The sequence below is a fragment of the Dama dama genome, chromosome 7 (genome assembly GCF_033118175.1).
Source record: "Dama dama isolate Ldn47 chromosome 7, ASM3311817v1, whole genome shotgun sequence".
Taxonomy (NCBI): domain Eukaryota; kingdom Metazoa; phylum Chordata; class Mammalia; order Artiodactyla; family Cervidae; genus Dama; species Dama dama.
The window spans coordinates 36,863,664-36,885,245 of record NC_083687.1 but is presented as its reverse complement, the minus strand read 5'-3'; the positions used below and the strand labels follow the sequence as shown (position 1 = coordinate 36,885,245).

The window sequence follows — 21,582 nt, the reverse complement described above, 5'->3', positions numbered from 1 at the left end:
ACTTGAATTGCCCCATCACGCACCCCATCCCACTTCTCTAGGTGGTCACACAGCATGGGGTGAGCTTCCTGTGTCATGCAGCAACTTCCCACTAGCTATCTGTTAACATTTTACATATGGTAATATACTGTGTTTCAATGCTGGTCTCTCAAATCACTTGCCCTCTCCTCCCCCCATTTTATCCACAAACCTGTTCTCTGTGTCTCTCTTCCTGCCCTGAAAATAGGTTAACCAGTGCCATTTTTCTAGATTCCATATATACATTAATATACAATATTTGATTTTCTCTTTGTGACTTACTTCACTCTACATAACAGGCTGTAGGTTCGTACACCTCAGCTTAAGTGACCCAAATTTGCTTCTTTTTAAGGTTAATTACAGTTCCCTCATATAGATGTACCACAACTTCTTTATCCATTCCTCTCTCAGTGCATGTCTAGATTGCTTCCATGTCCTGGCTATTTTAAAACTGTTGTGATTAATTTTGGGGTACACGTGTCGTTTTGAATTATGATTTTCTCTGGGTATATGCCCAATAGTAGAATTTCTAGGTCATATGGTAGTTTTTTTAGAACTTCCCTGATGGCTCAGCAGGTAAAGAATCTGCCTGCAATGCAGGAGGCACAAGGAGATGGTTCAATCCCTGGGTCGGGAACCGTCTCTGGAGGAGGAAATGGTAACCCACTTCAGTATACTTGCCATTTCCACCTACCCCTCTGCCATAGTGCTCACCCTCATTTACACATGTATTAGAAAACATTTTCCCTTTCTATTAACTTAAGTAACATAGCTATCATCTGACATGTTTACCTTTTATTTTTTGAAGGAACACAGGTAAGTTCCACTCTCTCAGACAGCACAAATTATACAACACAATGTTATCAGTTATAGTCATTATGCTACACATTATATCCTCAGACCTTATAATTTTCATGTTAAAATGTATAACCTTTTACAAACCCGTTCCTATTTCCTTCACTCTCCAAGCCCTGACAATCACTTTCCTATGCTGTTTCTGAGTTCCACCTACCTTTTTTTTCTTTTTTAGATTTCTTACAATTGAGATCATACAGTATCTGTCTTTCTCTAACTTATTTCACTTGGCATTAGGCACTCCATGCTGTCACTAATGGAAAAATGTGTTTCTTTTTTAATGGCTAAATAAAATTCATATATATATATATATATATATATATATATATATATCTCACATCGCATAGTTTTAATCTCTTCACCTTCTGAGAGATACTTAGATTGTTCCTATAATAAGTTGTTTCTAGGCTACTGTGATGGAGAAGGAAATGGCAACCCACTCCAGTACTCTTGCCTGGAAAATACATGGATGGAGGAGCCTGGTAGGCTGAAGTTCATGGGGTCGTTAAAAGTCGGACATGACATCATTTCACTTTTCACTTTCATGCATCAGAGAAGGAAATGGTAACCCACTCTAGTGAATTTGCCTGGAGAATCCCAGGGACTGGGGAGCCTGGTGGTCTGCCGTCTATGATGTCTCACAGAGTCGAAAACGACTGAAGCAACTTAGCAGCAGCAGCAGCAAGCTACTGTCAATATTGATGCAGTGAATATGGGAGTACACATTCCTCTTTGAGATAATTATTTCATTTCCTTTGAATATATATTCAGAAATGAATATATATCCAGAAGTGTGAAATTTCATGAGAAACTTCCTGAAGGTATTCCATGGGAGTTGCACCAATATACATTCCAACCAATAATCCATTAAGATCTCCATTTTCTACACATCCTCAATCACACTTATTTCTTACATTTTGGTAAAAGCCATTTAAACAGGAGTGAGGTGGTATGTGTTGTACTTTTGATTTGCACTTCCCTGATAGTGATGTTGAGCATCTTGTCATATACTTCTTGGGCATTCTGCCTGTCTTATTTGGGGGGGAAATTGTCTACTCGGTAAAAAATAGCATGCTTTTTGTATATTGTATTTGGATATATAAAACTCAGGTACCTATCCATTCACCAAAAGAAATTACAGAAATATGAATAATTCCACTTATAATTGCATCAAAATAAAATACTTAGAAATGAATTTAAGCAAGGTGTTGAAGGATCTAGGTACGAAAATATTCAAGACACTCATGAAAGAAATGTTTAAAAGACACAAAAGAAAACATGTTTCATATTTATTGACTGGCACAAAAACAGACATATAGATCAACAGAGCGGAATGAAAAAGCCAGAAAGAACCGCACACCCATATATTGTTGGTTAGCTTATGAAAAAGGAGTGAAGAATATCCAGTGGGGAAAGGAGAAGCTTTTCAAAAATGTCACTGGGCAAACTGAATAGTGCTATGAAAAAATGAAACTGTGCCCCTATCTTTTACCATACACAGAAATCAACTAAAAAGGGATTAAAAAGTTGAATCTAAGACTTTAAATTATTAAACCCCTAGAAGAAAACATTGAGGTAATCTTCTTGCCATCGGCCTTTGCAATGAGTTTTTGGGTTTCACACTGAGAGAAAGGCAACAACTGCAAAAACAAACCAGTGGGACCACATCAAACTCCAAAGAAAGGAACATCAACAAAATCAAATGGCAATTTACAGATCGAAAGAAGATATTTCCAAATCATATATTTCATAAGGTCTTAATATCCAAAATACATGAGATATACAACTCAAGGGCAAAAACCCCCAAATAATCCAGATTTTTAATGGAGCATAAGAAAAGTAAGAGTTTCAATAAATCTGAAGATTAGACTGTAGATGAAGACACAGCAATGTTTTCCTTCTAGAACAACAAAAGCCTATGTCTTCCTGGCATTACTTTCTTCATCTTCACTCACTTGTTTGCAATTAGAGTTCACAGTGTACAATCCTCAGTCAATAGAAATCACCCCACAGTGAGCTATAATAGGTACTCAGAACAGCCTCACTGGGGGTGGGGAGAGACTAATATTTGCATACTTACTAATGAGGCATATCAAAAGGAAGGTAATTTCCAGAGTTGACCACTCCATTGTTTGCTATATTTCATTTCAAAATTGAGCCACCTAGTAAGGAAAAAGAGTTAAGAGAACTCACTAATACATCGATAGAAAATCAGTTTCAAATGGGAGCATTAATGGATTAGAATTTGGAGGTAATTTATTACTAGTGTTGAAACTGGAGTCCTTTTGATACTCTACTGCATCGGGTTAATAATTTATTATAAATATTAAGAGCAACATAGTGACACATAGTACTAAAGTTATAGTGAATAGAGAAAGACATAGAATATAGTAGGCAAGAAGTGAAAGTATGGGAAGTCAGCAATGGTAGTAAAGTAAAGGGCAGTAATGCCTTGAGAGGAAGGAAGGTTCTCAAGGTTTTTGAAACACCAAGAACAGGTCAGATGTGAGGAATTAGCTTAATTTGTAAACCAGAAACTCTACCAGAAGAAATTTAAGTTCATAAAAATATTATGATTCTAAAACCCACAATTTAGACAGAGATTAGGGTAGGGTATATAGACATTCAAAACCCTCCATTGCTTAGTGCATCAGGCACTCAAGGACCACCCTCACTGAAGTCTTCTCTATAACTCAACCTACAGGTACCACCATGCAGAAAGAGATAGCTCTACCCCACAGGCAGTTGAACCCTGCTTTTATGGCCTCGTGGCTTTCCTTAAGAAGCATTGGATGCAGCAGATTTCCTCCATCCCATCCCACCCAGCTGACTCCCAACGGTCAACAGGAGTCCTCACCCAGGGATCATTCCGCAATCCCCATGGCCTCAGCTCCCAGCTTCCGTGGACACCAGTGGATTTACAACCCTGTCCGAGGTATGAAAGGCAGCAGCATGGCTTGTCTATGAGGTTCTCACTCTGTTCAGATGGTCACAGGTTAGTTAGTTCACTCCCCAACAGCTTCAAATGACTTTCCCATTCCAGTGGACGGCCATGGAGGCGGGTATGTCTCCCCTGCGCTTCACCTCCCTCAGCCTCAGGCTCATCCCACGTACTCTCCTCCTTCTTTCCCCTTTCTTCCTCATCCCTGCTTTCCTTTGTCCTACCGTTATATGTTTGGATCTGAATATTCCTTCTCGGTAGTCAGGGCGTCCTGCCAGTATTCACCTGATAGTCTGTGAGAACTGCTGTGTCTTTAGACATTCTTGATGCATCGGTGGAGAGAGGTGTACCCCACTTACAACTGCCCCTTCATCATCTTGTCCACTCCCATTTGTGCATGTATTATAAACGAGTTTCCCTTTCTATTAAGTAACATTGCCATCACCACACCTGTTTAACTTTTGCTTCTTGAGGAGAACACAGGTAAGTTTCATTCTTTTCTGTTGAGTCAGTCATTCAGAGTGTCCGACTGTTTGTGACCCCATGGACTGCGGCACACCAGGCTTTACTGTCCAACCCCGACACCCAGAGTTTACTCAAACTCATGTCCATTGAGTCGGTATGCTAATTGATGATGTCCACTCTCTCAGAGATTATTTTTTTTTGAGATTTCTTATAATTGAAATTGTATTGTATTTACTTTGTGTGACTTAATTTACCAAGTGTTATGCCCTTCAGTTTCATCCATGTTGCAATAATTGGAAGGATTTCTTTCTTTTTCTAATGGCTAAATATTATTTACCTATATATATCACATCATGTTGTTTTAATCCACCTGTTGAAAGATACTCAGCTTGTTCCTATGCCAAGGCTACTGTGAATAATGCTGCAATGAATGTGGGAATACAGATCTCTCTTGGAGACAATGATTTCATTTCCTTTGACGATATATCCAGAAAGGGGATAATGGATCACATAACAGTTCTCTTTTAAATTTCTTGAGGCACCTCCACAGTATTTTTCCATGGGATTTGCACTGGTGTACATCCCTAGAAATAGTGCATAAGCACTCCTTTTTCTCCACATCCTCAACAAGATTTGTCATTTCTTACATTTTTGGTACTAGCCATTTAAACAGGCACGAGGTGATATCTCTTGTGCTCTTGATCTGCGTTTCTTTTGATTATTAGTGATTCAGAGCATCTTGTCATATACCCCATGACCATCTGTATGTCTTATTTGTGGGAAAATGTCTATTCTTTAAAGATGTAGCTTACATTATGTTTACTATATTCCAATATATGAAACTCTGTTGCCTACCTATATATATACAAGAACTATCAGAAAGTTGAATAAAGAAAACAAGACAATTTACTATTATATCACAGAAAGATAAAACACTTAGAAATAAACTTAAGCAAGGTGTTGAAAGATTTTATACAAAACCTTTAAGACATTGATAAGAGAAATTTAAAAAGAGCTAAAGATATGTAAAGTTAGGTTGTCTATTCAATATGTTTCTTGAGGTAGGGTTTGTATTACTATAACCTTCCCTCTTAGAACTGCTTTTGATGCATCCGATAGGTTTAGATCATCATGTTTTCATTGTTCTTTGTTTCTAGGAATGTTTTGATTTGCCTTATTTCTTTAGTAACCTATTTATTATTTAGAAATGTGTTGTTGAATCTCCATGTGTTTGTGTTCTTTAAAGTTTTTTTTTTTTTTTTCCCCATTTTATTTTATTTTTTTTTTTTTAATTTTTATTATTATTATTATTTTTTTTTCCAGTGGGTTTTGTCATACATTGATATGAATCAGCCATGGATTTACATGTATTCCCAATCCCGATCCCCCCTCCCACCTCCCTCTCCACCCGATTCCTCTGGGTCTTCCCAGTACACCAGGCCGGAGCACTTGTCTCGTGCATCCCACCTGGGCTGGTGATCTGTTTCACCATAGATAGTATACATGCTGTTCTTTTGAAATATCCCACCCTCACATTCTCCCACAAAGTTCAAAAGTCTGTTCTGTATTTCTGTGTCTCTTTTTCTGTTCTGCATATAGGGTTATCGTTATCACCTTTCTAAATTCCATATACATGTGTCAGTATGCTGTAATGTTCTTTATCTTTCTGGCTTACTTCACTCTGTATAATGGGCTCCAGCTTCATCCATCTCATTAGGACTGGTTCGAATGAATTCTTTTTAATGGCTGAGTAATATTCCATGGTGTATATGTACCACAGCTTCCTTATCCATTCATCTGCTGATGGGCATCTAGGTTGCTTCCATGTCCTGGCTATTATAAACAGTGCTGCGATGAACATTGGGGTGCACATGTCTCTTTCAGATCTGGTTTCCTCAGTGTGTATGCCCAGAAGTGGGATTGCTGGGTCATATGGCAGTTCTATGTCCAGTTTTTTAAGAAATCTCCACACTGTTTTCCATAGCGGCTGTACTAGTTTGCATTCCCACCAACAGTGTAAGAGGGTTCCCTTTTCTCCACACCCTCTCCAGCATTTATTGCTTGTAGACTTTTGGATAGCGGCCATCCTGACTGGCGTGTAATGGTACCTCATTGTGGTTTTGATTTGCATTTCTCTAATAATGAGTGATGTTGAGCATCTTTTCATGTGTTTGTTAGCCATCTGTATGTCTTCTTTGGAGAAATGTCTGTTTAGTTCTTTGGCCCATTTTTTGATTGGGTCATTTATTTTTCTGGAATTGAGCTGCAGGAGTTGCTTGTATATTTTTGAGATTAATCCTTTGTCTGTTTCTTCATTTACTATTATTTTCTCCCAATCTGAGGGCTGTCTTTTCACCTTACTTATAGTTTCCTTTGTAGTGCAAAAGCTTTTAAGTTTCATTAGGTCCCATTTGTTTAGTTTTGCTTTTATTTCCAGTATTCTGGGAGGTGGGTCATAGAGGATCTTGCTTTGATTTATGTCGGAGAGTGTTTTGCCTATGTTCTCCTCTAGGAGTTTTATAGTTTCTGGTCTTACATTTAGATCTTTAATCCATTTTGAGTTTATTTTTGTGTATGGTGTTAGAAAGTGTTCTAGTTTCATTCTTTTACAAGTGGTTGACCAGTTTTCCCAGCACCACTTGTTAAAGAGGTTGTCTTTTTTCCATTGTATATCCTTGCCTCCTTTGTCGAAGATAAGGTGTCCATAGGTTCGTGGATTTGTCTCTGGGCTTTCTATTCTGTTCCATTGATCTATATTTCTGTCTTTGTGCCAGTACCATACTGTCTTGATGACTGTGGCTTTGTAGTAGAGTCTGAAGTCAGGCAGGTTGATTCCTCCAGCTCCATTCTTCTTTCTCAAGATTACTTTGGCTATTCGAGGTTTTTTGTATTTCCATACAAATTGTGAAATTCTTTGGTCTAGTTCTGTGAAAAATACCGTTGGTAGCTTGATAGGGATTGCATTGAATCTATAGACTGCTTTGGGTAGAATAGCCATTTTGACAATATTAATTCTTCCAATCCATGAGCACGGTATGTTTCTCCATCTGTTTGTGTCCTCTTTGATTTCTTTCATCAGTGTTTTATAGTTTTCTATGTATAGGTCCTTTGTTTCTTTAGGTAGATATACTCCTAAGTATTTTATTCTTTTTGTTGCAATGGTGAATGGTATTGTTTCCTTAATTTCTCTGTCTGTTTTTTCATTGTTAGTATATAGGAATGCAAGGGATTTCTGTGTGTTAATTTTATATCCTGCAACTTTACTATATTCATTGATTAGCTCTAGTAATTTTCTGGTAGAATCTTTAGGGTTTTCTATGTAGAGGATCATGTCATCTGCAAACAGTGAGAGTTTTACTTCTTCTTTTCCTATCTGGATTCCTTTTACTTCTTTTTCTGCTCTGATTGCTGTGGCCAGCACTTCCAACACTATGTTGAATAGTAGTGGTGAGAGTGGGCACCCTTGTCTTGTTCCTGATTTCAGGGGAAATGCCTTCAATTTTTCACCATTGAGGGTGATGCTTGCTGTGGGTTTGTCATATATAGCTTTTATTATGTTGAGGTATGTTCCTTCTATTCCTGCTTTTTGGAGAGTTTTAATCATAAATGAGTGTTGAATTTTGTCAAAGGCTTTCTCTGCATCTATTGAGATAATCATATGGTTTTTATCTTTCAATTTGTTAATGTGGTGTATGACATTGATTGATTTGCGGATATTAAAGAATCCTTGCATTCCTGGGATAAAGCCCACTTGGTCATGGTGTATGATTTTTTTAATATGTTGTTGGATTCTGTTTGCTAGAATTTTGTTAAGGATTTTTGCATCTATGTTCATCAGTGATATTGGCCTGTAGTTTTCTTTTTTTGTGGCATCTTTGTCTGGTTTTGGAATTAGGGTGATGGTGGCCTCATAGAATGAGTTTGGAAGCTTACCTTCTTCTGCAATTTTCTGGAAGAGTTTGAGTAAGATAGGTGTTAGCTCTTCTCTAAATTTTTGGTAGAATTCAGCTGTGAAGCCATCTGGTCCTGGGCTTTTGTTTGCTGGAAGATTTTTGATGACAGTTTCGATTTCCTTGCTTGTGATGGGTCTGTTAAGATCTTCTATTTCTTCCTGGTTCAGTTTTGGAAAGTTATACTTTTCTAAGAATTTGTCCATTTCATCCAAGTTGTCCATTTTATTGGCATAGAGCTGCTGGTAGTAGTCTCTTATGATCCTTTGTATTTCAGTGTTGTCTGTTGTGATCTCTCCATTTTCATTTCTAATTTTGTTAATTTGGTTTTTCTCTCTTTGTTTCTTAATGAGTCTTGCTAATGGTTTGTCAATTTTGTTTATTTTTTCAAAAAACCAGCTTTTAGCTTTGTTGATTTTTGCTATGGTCTCTTTAGTTTCTTTTGCATTTATTTCTGCCCTGATTTTTAAGATTTCTTTCCTTCTGCTAACTCTGGGGTTCTTCATTTCTTCCTTCTCTAATTGCTTTAGGTGTAGAGTTAGGTTATTTAATTGGTTTTTTTCCTGTTTCTTGATGTAAGCCTGTAATGCTATGAACCTTCCCCTTAGCACTGCTTTTACAGTGTCCCATAGGTTTTGGGTTGTTGTGTTTTCATTTTCATTCATTTCTATACATATTTTGATTTCTTTTTTGATTTCTTCTATGATTTGTTGGTTATTCAGAAGCGTGTTATTTAGCCTCCATATGTTTGAAGTTTTAACAATTTTTTCCCTGTAATTGAGATTACAAATGAATAATGCAATGAATGAGATCAAAAACACTTTGGAGGGAACCAAGAGTAGAATAACGGAGGCAGAAGATAGGATAAGTGAGGTAGAAGATAAAATGGTGGAAATAAATGAAGCAGAGAGGAAAAAAGAAAAAAGGATCAAAAGAAATGAGGACAACCTCAGGGACCTCTGGGACACTGTGAAACGCCCCAACATTCGAATCATAGGAGTTCCAGAAGAAGAAGACAAAAAGAAGGGCCATGAGAAAATACTCGAGGAGATAATAGCTGAAAACTTCCCTAAAATGGGGAAGGAAATAGCCACCCAAATCCAAGAAACCCAGAGAGTCCCAAACAGGATAAACCCAAGGCGAAACACCCCAAGACACATATTAATCAAATTAACAAAGATCAAACACAAAGAACAAATATTAAAAGCAGCAAGGGAAAAACAACAAATAACACACAAAGGGATTCCCATAAGGATAACAGCTGATCTATCAATAGAAACCCTCCAGGCCAGAAGGGAATGGCAGGACGTACTGAAAGTAATGAAAGAGAATAACCTACAACCTAGATTACTGTATCCAGCAAGGATCTCATTCAGATATGAAGGAGAATTCAAAAGCTTTACAGATAAGCAAAAGCTGAGAGAATTCAGCACCACCAAACCAGCTCTTCAACAAATGCTAAAGGATCTTCTCTAGACAGGAAATGCAGAAAGGTTTTATAAATGTGAACCCAAAACAACAAAGTAAATGGCAACGGGACCACACCTATCAATAATTACCCTAAATGTAAATGGGTTGAATGCCCCAACCAAAAGACAAAGATTGGCTGAATGGATACAAAAACAAGACCCCTATATATGCTGTCTACAAGAGACCCACCTCAAAACAAGAGACACATACAGACTAAAAGTGAAGGGCTGGAAAAAAATATTTCATGCAAACGGAGACCAAAAGAAAGCAGGAGTCGCAATACTCATATCAGATAAAATAGACTTTCAAATAAAGGAAGTGAAAAGAGACAAAGAAGGACACTACATAATGATCAAAGGATCAATCAAAAAAGAAGATATAACAATTATAAATATATATGCACCCAACATAGGAGCACCGCAATATGTACGGCAAACGCTAACAAGTATGAAAGAGGAAATTAATAGTAACACAATAATAGTGGGAGACTTTAATACCCCACTCACAACTATGGATAGATCAACTAAACAGAAAATTAACAAGGAAACACAAACCTTAAATGACACAATGGACCAGCTAGACCTAATTGATATCTATAGGACATTTCACCCCAAAACAATCAACTTCACCTTTTTCTCAAGTGCACACGGAACATTCTCCAGAATAGATCACATCCTGGGCCATAAATCTGGTCTTGGAAAATTCAAAAAAATTGAAATCATTCCAGTCATCTTTTCTGACCACAGTGCAGTAAGATTAGATCTCAATTACAGGGAAAAAATTGTTTTTTTTTTCTACAATCTATATCTAGTCTCATAATGTTATGGTCAGAGAAAATGCTTGATATAATTTCAATTTCCTTAAATTTACTGAGGTTTGATATGTGACCCAAGATGAGGAAAATGTTCCATGTGCACTTGAGAAGAAAGTGTATTTTGCATTTGGATGGAATGTGCTGAAGATATCAATTAGGTCTGTTTGCTCTAATATTTCCTTGTAGGCTTATGTTTCCTTATTAATATTCTGTTTTGTTTATCTGCCCATTGGTATAGGTGCGGTGTTGACATGCCCTACTATTACTGTGTTACTGTTATTTTCCCATTTTGTGTCAGTTAGTGTTTACCTCATCTATTGAGTTGCTCCTATGTTGGCTACATAAATATTTAAAATTGTTTTGTCTTTTTCTTGGACTGACGCTTGATCATTTGGTAGTGTCCTTCTTTATCTCTTATAACAGTGTTTATTTTAAGGTCTATTTTTTCTCATATGAGAATTGCCAATCTGCCTTTCTTTTGATTTCCATTTGCATGGAATATCTTTATTCATCCCCTCACTTTCAGTCTCTATGTGTCTCTAGGACTGAAGTGGGTCTCTTGTAGACCGCATATATATGGGTCTTATTTTTGTATCCATTCATCCAGTCTGTGTCTTTTGGTAAGAATCGGAGAAGATAATAGGAAATAAACAATTGATAAAGGATCGCTTTCCAAATACAAGTAGCTCGAACAAGTCAGTCATCAAAAGCAAAGGCAAGAGCTGCAAAAATAAACTAGTGAGACCATATCAAACTCAAAACCTTCTGCATAGTAAAAGAAGCCATCAATGAAATTAAATGGCAACCTATGGAATGTAAAAAATATTTTCAAATCACATATTTGGTAAGTGCTTCATAACAAGTTTATATGAGACTCATGCAACTCAGAAGGAAAACAATGAAACAACAAAAAACATTAAATGACCAAAGAAAGAGTAAGTATTTTGAAAAATCTGAAGATTAGACTGTAGTTGAGAGACACTGTAAGTTTTTCATTCCAGAACAAAAGCCTGTGTCTTCCTGGAATTGCTTTCTTTATTTCGGATCACCTGTTTGGTGATTGCAGTTCACAGCATACATCCATCCTTCACTCAATAGCAATCACCCTACACTGAGCTATCTGTGCTCAGACTAGCCCTACTAACTATAAAAAACTAATCATTACATGTTTAATCTTGAGGCATCTAAAATCCAAGGTGATTTTCAGAATTTTCCACTCCATTGTTTTCTACATTCTATTTCAAAATTGAAACACCTAGTAAGGAGTGAGTAGGTGACCTCAATAATACATGGGTAGAAATTCATTTAAAACTGGGAGCATTACTGGATATAATTTGGGGGATTGTATTATTACTAACACTATTGCAATTTTATTCCCTTTAATTCTCTGGTATACTACATTGATATTTACTTAAAATAGTAATACAGTCACTATAGAGAACAGGGTGGAGATTCCTTAAAACACTTAAATATAACTACTTATGACCGAGCAATCCCACTACTGGGCATACACACCAAGGAAACCTGAATTGAAAGAGACACGTGTACCCCAATGTTCATTGCAGAACTGTTTATAATAGCCAGGATATGGAAGCTACCTAGATGCCCATCAGAAGACGAATGGATGAGAAAGCTGTGGTACGTATACACAATGGAATATTACTCAGCCATTAAAAGAATATATTTGAATCAGTTCTAAAAAGGTGGATGAAACTGGAGCCTATTATACAAGTGAAGTAAGCCAGAAAGAAAAACACCAATACAGTATACTAACACATATACATGGATTTTAGAAAATTGGTAACGATAACCCTGTATGTGAGATGGCAAAAGACACACAGATGTATAGAAGTCTCTTGGGCTCTGTGGGAGAGGCTGGGTGGGATGACTTGGGAGAAAGGCATTGAAACATGTATATTATCACATGTGACACAAATCGCCAGTCCAGGTTCTATGCATGATCCAGGGTGCCCGGGGCTGGTGCACTTGGATGACCCAGAAGGATAAGATGGGGAGGGGGTTAGAAAGGGGGTTCAGGATGGGGAACACATGTACACCCATGGCGGATTCCTGTCAATGTATGGCAAAACCAATACAATATTGTAAAGTAATTAGCCTCCAATTAAAATTAACAAAATAAAATAAAAGAGTAATACCAACAAGGAGACACAGAGCACTCAAGTTACAGTAGATTGAGAAAGACAAAGCTCATGAGGCAGGAAGTGAAATCACTGAAAATTAGCAATGGTGTCAAATGAAGGGACAGTATTGCCTAGAAAGAAAGCAAAGTTCTCCAAATTTTTGGAGACAACACGAACAAGCCAGATGGGAGCTAACCAGCTTAAGCTATATATCAGAAACTTCACCATAAGGAAAATAAAGTTAATAAAAATATGCTGATGCTGAATGCCAAAATCCAGACAGTAAGCGAATAGGGTAGAGTATATGTAGATACTGAAAACTACTCTGAGATGTAGACATGGAAGCAAATACACTAATGAGCATCAGAAAAATCAAAGCACAAAAGGGTCTGAAAAGCAAATCATAAAGAGACTTGGTAGTGGATCAAAAGAATAAGAGAATCAAATTAGACACCAAAATAGAAAGACTTGTGCACAGGATAGAACCAGAGAATGCTCAGGAGAGAAAGTTTCGGACCTAGTGGACCAGCTAACAGAAGCCTCCAGCATCAGGAACATAAACCCTGGGCAGGACTTCTGACTTTGCTTCTGGGAACAGTTCTGGGAACTATACCACCTAAAAGCAAACGCAGACAAGGCTTATAGCTTCCTACAACACTGAATCACAGACAATAGTGTTTGTTAGTTTACTTTTCTCATTCAACTAAAAAGTTATTGAATCACTAACCAATGATAATTGACACCGTCAGTTTCCAGTCAGATCCTCTTTAGTCATAGAATGGACATCTGAACCTGTTATATGGTCCCCAACTACAGCTTTAATCATTAAATTTATTGATGTTTAATTGAAGGGTAATTCTTTACATTACTATTGCTTTTGGCCAAACATCAACATGAATCGCCATAGGGATACCTAAGTTCCTTGATTTGAACCAATTTCCCACCTTCCTTCCCATCGCACCCCTCGAAGTTGTTAGAGAAAAACATGAAGGCTTCACAAATTTGTGTGTCATCCTTTGGCAGGGGCCATGCAAATCTTCTAGTATTATTCCAACTTTTTAATATATGTACTACCAAGGCAAACACACAAATAACACTTTAACAGAAAAAAAAAAATCATATAGTTAGTCATCTACCAACAAATGATCAATTACATTAGGAATTAGGGTATTCTGCTGTCTTAACTGCCTCTTATAAAATTGAATTTAAAAGGTCCAAAGTTTCATGTAGGAATTAAACATATATTTATTCATAACACATGTATACATGCACAGAAATATATGCACAGAGATTTACCTGCCATTGTCTCAAAGAAACAAACGTAATGAGAAGATTAAAGATGCACAAAAGTAGAAGAGCTGTCAAGGTGCCTAGAAGAAAGTCTAGCAGGAGAACCAAACCCCCACACTGATAATTGTCAAAGACTAACAGTGAGTTTTTTATAGACAGAGCAGAACAAGTGGATAAAACCAGTGTTCTAGGGTCACACCTGCTTTGCAGTCAAAGACAAAATATTTTTCGCTTTAAGCAGATTCATCACAGCTCATGTTATGGTCCTGGTTACACACACACAGACCGAGAGCCCACAGGCATGTGTGATGTGACATCAGGAAGTGAACAGATGACTGTATTGGTGCCCAGTCACCTCCATCTGCTAATAATGGGACCAGGGAAAATTATTTGCCCTCTCCAAGTCATTGCATCTTCATTAACATAACTTGATGAACATAGTGAAGATGAAGGCCATCTCACAGTGCTACTGTGAAACACAAATTTTAAGATGTTTAAAGCTTTTGGGAAAGTATCAAAGACATGCATGGGGTTATGAAGGTGAGTTAGCAGATCCAAGGTACAGTACATTTTTCTCTTAGTATTCTCTCTGTAATCAATAGTAGCGATCAGTCAATCATGTGTTTACTCTTACCCCAGCGTGATGGTAAATCACACAGATCAACTGTACACTTCTTGTCATTTCAGTATCTAAAATTCAAGCATTAGTCAGTGTAGAGTGAAAAAATACAAACTCCTAGAGGGCTTCGCTGCTCAGAGTTGCAGAGTCCTGACATTAAACTGTCTTAAAAGAATGGCCTAAACAACTCTGGCTCAGAATTAAGTTCCAAATGTTTGCAGAGCACAGAAGTACTTCAGTGACAATACAAAATTACAAGGACTAACTTACTTCTCCAACTATCTATCTGTGCAAATATCATCATCCATCTAAATTTACACAGAAGGCGATCCTTCTTCCCCACCCCACTACTACAGTTCCAATTCCTGTTCAGAGCAACAGGGAAAGAGAAGGCTTCCCTCCACAGGTTGGATTTGATAACCTCAGGTGACTAGATCATCTCAGAATGGTTCATGTTTTTATTTTAGCAGGGTCCTGACTGCTCCTGCTGCTGGTCCTGTCAAACCTGCTCCTGTGCCAAGGCAACTTATGCCCGTCCTGCGGTCCTGATGTGTTTGGCGTCCCCCTGAAGTTCCTTAGAAAAACGTTTAGCCGTGCCTCCAGGCTGTCCCATGACATGCATAACTTTTCCACAATAATGTTCAATGAGTTTGTAAGTACAGTGATAGTGGTGGTTTAGTTGCGAAGTCTTGCAACCCCATGGACTGTAGCCCACCTGGCTCTCAGAAAGTACCTTCGTATAAGTGACTGGGCCATACTGTCCTTTAAACAAGAGAGCTGAATCAGTCAAACTTCAAATAACACACTCTCTAGGTTAAAGATGCCATCAGCTCATAAATTGTGGAAATGAAGAAAGGACCAGTTTTGTTAAATCTCAAAGTTTCCTAAGAAGTGCAACAACTTTTTCAATTTCCTTTCATTCATTTTATTTCTTTAAATTTCCAAAATAAATGGTTTTGTATCTCTCAGCTAGGATTACATAAAAGAATACAATAGACTCAGTGGAATAAACACCAGAAATTTATTTCCTCACAGCTCTGGGGGCTAGAAGTCCCAGATCAGGACACCAGCAAAGTGAGGTTCTGTTAAGAACCTCACAGAGGGTGTGGGGTGGAGAAGACAGACAGAGGAAAGGACACACAGACACAGAGACAGAGGAGAAAATTCTCTGGTGTTTCACTTCATGGAGACACCTAACCTATTAGATGAGTGTTCTACCCTAATAGCTCATTTAACCTTAATGGACTTTGCTCGTGGCTCAGATGGTAAAGAATCTGCCCGCAATGGGAGGGACCTGGGTTCTATCACTGGGTCTCTAAGATTCCCTGGAGGAGGAAACGGCAAGCCACTCTGGTATTCTTGCCTGAGAAATCCCTTGGACAGAGGATTCTGGTGGGCTATAGACCACGGCGTGCAAAAAAGTCAGAACCCTTTTCAAAATACAGTACTTTGGCAGTTCGGGCTCTAACACATGAATTTGAAGAACACCCATTCAGTCCATAATACTACCTGACTAAAGCACTTTTAGGTGGGAATGGGGAAAAGGAAGCATGTTGGTTTTCTGGTCTTTCAGTGTCTCTCTGGGCTTTCTTCTCCAGGCTCAGAGTAAATAGCCAATAAATGAGAACTGCTCTGCAGTGAACTGGGTGGATGGAACATGTTAAACAAAGCTGAATCCTGGTCACAAAAATGAATACTGGTAGTTTTTTTAATGCTACAAATTATTGTTTTAAGATTTGCAGTGAATAGGTTTCGAGCTACAATAGAAGGGGAGTTTACAATTGGAAACAATTATTCTCTTTCTGATGAAGGTATTTGAAACTTGTGTGTTAATTCTTTTAGGTCAATCATTGAGCATGCAGTAGAGCAGATAGCTAATAAAAGGTGCTGCTAAAAGTTTCTATTAAAGTCATATAGTTCTTGTACTCACTAGTTTTTGTTTCATCCTCCATTTTTGAATTTCCATTTTTTCCCAACTCTTCCAAGTAATCTCTTCATTTAGTCATAACTTCCGCTAAAGATTAGTTTTTCTCTATCAAAGTGTTAGTTAGATTTTTCTACTCTTATTATTCTCAGTCCATTGCTTAGTATTTCCTATAACTTTATGCTGTGTTTTTCTGACGTATCATTTTGTCACCATAAACAACATTGTATTCTGCACCTGGGATGAACACTAAGCTTTTTAGTGAGCGGGTTCAGAGATAAGTCAGAGTCATTACTGCGTTACTCCTTATAAGGGAATATATTGGCTCTAACCCACAGTAAACAAGAGATTAAATGGTTAAATATAGGTGCATGCATGCATTCTAAGTCACATCAGTTGTGTCCAACTCTTTGCAACCCTACTGACTGTAGCCCAACAGGCTTCTCTGTCCATAGGATTCGCCAGGCAAGAGTCCAGGAGTGTGCTGCTGTACCCTCTCGCAAGGGATGCTCCTCACCTAGGGATCAAACCTGAGACTTCTTATATCTCCTGCATTGGCAGGAATGTTCTTTACCACTGCCTTCACCTGGGAAGCACCAAGTATTGGTACAAAAGTACTATATTTGGTTCAAATACTAAAAATTAAAAAAAAGATAATGATAATTGCAGAAGGAAAAGTTTGAGCTTAGAAAAGTTAGATGTAAAATCATTTTTATAGAGACAATATATAGAAAAAGTAGGAAAAGAATGACTTTCAAATTTTGTGATGCCCCACCATTAAAAAATTACACATTTATCAGACATGTTAATGTTCTGGTAATGGGTTCATCTACTGAATGCCCAACAACCCTAACTAATTGCCTGATCACTTTCAGGATGAAAAGTATTTCCAGGTAAGACCTGAGTATATGAATGCCACCAATGACTGCCACACCAATCCCCTCCATGCTCCTGAAGAAATAGAAAAAGCCCAACAGATGAACGTGAGTCTTTCACCTGGGTTTTTCATCAATTCAAATGAGACACTATGTAGATTACTAGTCTTCAGATTATTAGAGGTAATGGTAATTGTACATGCAGAAAACGATGGAGGAACTCTAAATAGTTGAAGAGAAATTATATTATGCACTTGATGAAGCATGAGCGAAATCAAGGGATGACTAAAGATCTGTAGTAGCAAAATAAATAACAGATCTATAAATTGTCCATGCAGACAAGTTTAGTTCAAGCAATGCATTAGACACAGAATTGCAGCTATTATTCTGTACAAAAACAGGAAATGAATGGGAACTTCCATGTGTAAAATATAAGATTGCAAAATTCATGAATATGTAAGAAACACACCCCAGTTTTGAGTACTCACTGTTACTAGTGACTCATACGTGGGAGTCCTATACTGCACCTCTCAAACCAGCACAACTGCCTTTCAAAGCTCTCCTGATTCTGCTTCTATTTCTCTGACACCTCTTTCATTCGTCATTCTCAATGACTCTTCTGTCACTTTATATTTTCAATTTGTAAGTTTCCCCCACAATGGCCTATATCACATTGCTTTGCTTCTCATGGACATAACTATTGCCTCTGTTCTGAGGACAACACAGTTTACATATCAAGCCTCAGTGATTAATGGCAGCCCCAAATTTTCACCGTGATAATCTCTCCTTTCTGATTTCCTGCATTATCCTCGACCTAACATTATTTCAAATATTTTCATGTGCATCCCCCCCTTAAAATACTATCTTTTCTCTCTACAACTTTCTTAATGATACCAGAATTCTTTTCCTCTGTTAAGCTCATTAATAATGAGGATGATCAAGTAAAGGAAAAGTTCAAAAAGGAGGAGAAGGAGGGATTTTTCAATAAGCTTGAATTTAAAGTTTTTTGAGAGTTACTACATGGCCAAACATTTTACTAAGCACTTTATGTGCATTACTATATTTAATCCTACTCAGTTCTCTGTTCTTTACCACTAAAACAGTTCATGGCTGTAAATAAATCAAGCATATTAACTAGAGATCTTCAGCCCCCAGGATTTTCATGCTCAGTTCTACTAGGAGTAGTTAACTAGGGGAGAAAACCCTCCATTGTGAATCCCACCGATGCTGTTACTAAAGACAACGCTGTGCCATTTTCTGCCCGGACACATGTCAACAAGACAGACTCTTCTGATACCAGCATGGGGGCTGGTGTTGGGATCAACTGAGGAAAGAAAGCCTGTTTAGGAATGTCATGTCTTCTTCATTGTCTCTTTGTTGTAATATCATAAAGCAAATTACCAATAAAAATTGATATGAATGACTCATCTGATCCATTAATACAAACGAATCACTGTGTGACAATGATGTGGGCACAGGTAGAATGCCTCTTTCCTGGGTCAGGTACTGCAGGCACATATTGACTTGTCATAATATACTTAGATTTCTATAACGCAAATAGACAAACATACAAACATCAAACTGATTGGGTGGTAGAATTTCAGAGGAAAAAGAAAATTCATGTTATAAATTAGAACTCATCAGAAGAATTAATTCCTAAAATAACCCAGATTTTTAATAATTCAGTGAAGTGTGAACTAATACGTTACATTTTATAATTTTGCAACTTTTACTACCTTCAAAAATCTCTGCATACACATAGGAATAACCAAAAGTCTTTCAGGTCAGCTGCTCTGAGCAAACATCACATGTAACCAAAACCACTGAATTATGATTATTTCAATGAGACTGTTTCTTATATTTGCTTAGAATGAAGACCTTACTAAGTGGATACTCATGTTACAGTACCTCTGGAGAGATGTTCTGTATGATCTAGTCCATGACCTGTGGTTTGAGAAAGACCTCTCAGATACTATCCTATCAAGTGCCAGAAAGAATTTTTAAAAATTATACAAACTTCAAACAATTGTAGAGAGGCGATTCAGCCAGGTGAGCATCCTGCAGAGGGTTTTCTTGCTTTGTTGATGACTCTGTAATGCATAAGGAGTTTTGAAATACCTCATTTTGTAAGAAACAGTTTCATGACTTCTATATGCTAAAATGCTACTACATAAAGCAGGAGCTTAGTCATTCAAAGCGATAGATTTAACTGTGAAGGAATCAGAATTTCACTGCAATTTTTGTAATGTGCTGCCTTCCCTGCATTGCACATAATTCCACCAAAAGCTTGCCTCTTCCTGGGCACAGGTGGATGAAATATTTTCAAGAGTAAGAGAACTAGAGAACAGAATTTCCAAGCTCAGCATTTTCCTCAAAGTATCCCAGGACATCTGCTCTTAAAGTCCACTTGTCTTCTTTCTCTGTTCTCCTCAAATCAAAGGATGAAAGTGGGAAGGAAGAAAAGAGAAAGTTAAAACTAAACTAGAGTTATGTTTCTACTTGTTAGATTCCTGATTGTTTCCTAATAGGCTGGCTCCAAAATCCATATCTAGAGAGTTTTATATTCATATGTGTTCCCCAAATCTTAATTTAATAATTACAAGGGACAAAGAGAAGCAAGTCTAAGAAAATACATAAGAAGTCACTTTTCTTTTGGGTATTCAGATTGTTGTTCCAGTCAGGTTGAAGTTGGCCTACGATCACGTATACTGGCAAGGACTCCCATCCCTGCTGTCCAGTCATGAAGATATGCATCATTCTGCATTTTATAACCTGTTCAAGTGCCTGACCAGGGATTCACGTAAAGTTGACATGTATACCAAGATCCTGGCGTGCCGAATCAGTGACGAGTGCTAAATCCACATCCATCCCATCCAGCTCTGAGATGGTGCTAATGATCTATCCCATAGCAAGCTTCTTTGAAATTTACAGCTTTTTCATGCATACTCCATGAAATGGGTCTTCTCTTAAACAAAAAAAAACAAAAAAACACATTCTCTGTAGAGATGTCAAAATCTAAGAGGGTAATTTGTTAACATTTCTTATTTTCATTTAATTGAAAATCAAAAGAAAATCCACCCCTACAATTGACAGAATGAAGCTCCTATTTAAATTAGTCACAAATAGCAGAAGCTGGCATTACAAAGAAGACCATTAAGAGATTATGTAAGAATCACAGCCAATTATTCTGGGTCAAGTTATGAGAATCAAAGTATTAGACAATTGTTCATGGTTCTGGCCATGCTACCAAGAAGACTGAATCCTCAGGAGTCTTTATGAAAGCCAGCCACAAACTGTCAGCCCACTGTCACAGTGTTACACCAGACAGGATCAGTGCTTCTCACCTTTGTACAATGGCATGAGGTTTACTGAACTGTCTGAATATTCTCCTACCCCTGTCTCTGTGGGATGACCCAAGCCTTTCAGAACATGACAGAATACTCTACCCCAAAGCAATCTATCAAATCCTCCTTTTCCTCCTTCATGCATGTAAAGTGTTAGCTTTCTTGTATTTTCACTTTCTTCTTCCAAAAGTTAAAAGACCATGAAAAAACCCTGTAAGTACTTTCTAAGTCATTTACAGCCCAAAACATCTAATTCTTTTGTGTTACTTGCTTAAGTTTCTTTCCTTCAATGTCTAGATATTTCCAGCAGGGAGGATGGTATTTATTAGAGGGAAAATTTCGCAATAAGGGGCCAATGGAATTGGAAGAAACATACACTCACCAATAGACCACACACATCTTCATTGTATTTGTCTCACAAAATTTATTTCAAGCATGAATTGAGGACGTTACATCAAGAACAGAGGTGATGACATTGAGAGTGCTGTCCTTGCTTGACAGTGACATATAAAGTGAATTCTGTAGATTTCAGACAATATTGAACAGAGCCATAGGTATTCTTAGAGTCAGTCAGGCATACCCAAGGAGGGGATATTTGGACAGGATTTAACAATCACTCCCTTGCCATCCAGAAAGCGTTGATTTTCCCCTCTTTTACAGATTTCCATGTAAAATTACATGTGAAGAAATGGTCCTGCTATAGCAGGAATAGTAGCAGTGTTTACCAAAAGGAAACAAACAAATGAAGAATCTTTGAAGTTCACTGACCTTATAGATTAGTAAGTCACATGTCATGGATACAGTGAGGACTTAAACTGAGGTTTGAAAAAGTGTCTGTTTTCCAGAAGCAGGCCCTCCACTTGTGGAGTAGGAGAG

General features: G+C 37.6%; 1 non-coding gene and 1 pseudogene across 1 annotated transcript; one reads left to right on the top strand and one right to left on the bottom strand.

Annotated features, from left to right (window-relative positions):
* The first annotated feature begins 3,633 nt into the window (after positions 1-3,633).
* LOC133059174 (placental prolactin-related protein 3-like) lies at positions 3,634-20,218 on the top strand (annotated as a pseudogene).
* Positions 13,633-13,740, bottom strand: LOC133060034 (U6 spliceosomal RNA). The gene has a single exon (XR_009693701.1). It is a non-coding gene; the product is annotated as a U6 spliceosomal RNA (small nuclear RNA).
* Positions 20,219-21,582: the final 1,364 nt, after the last annotated feature.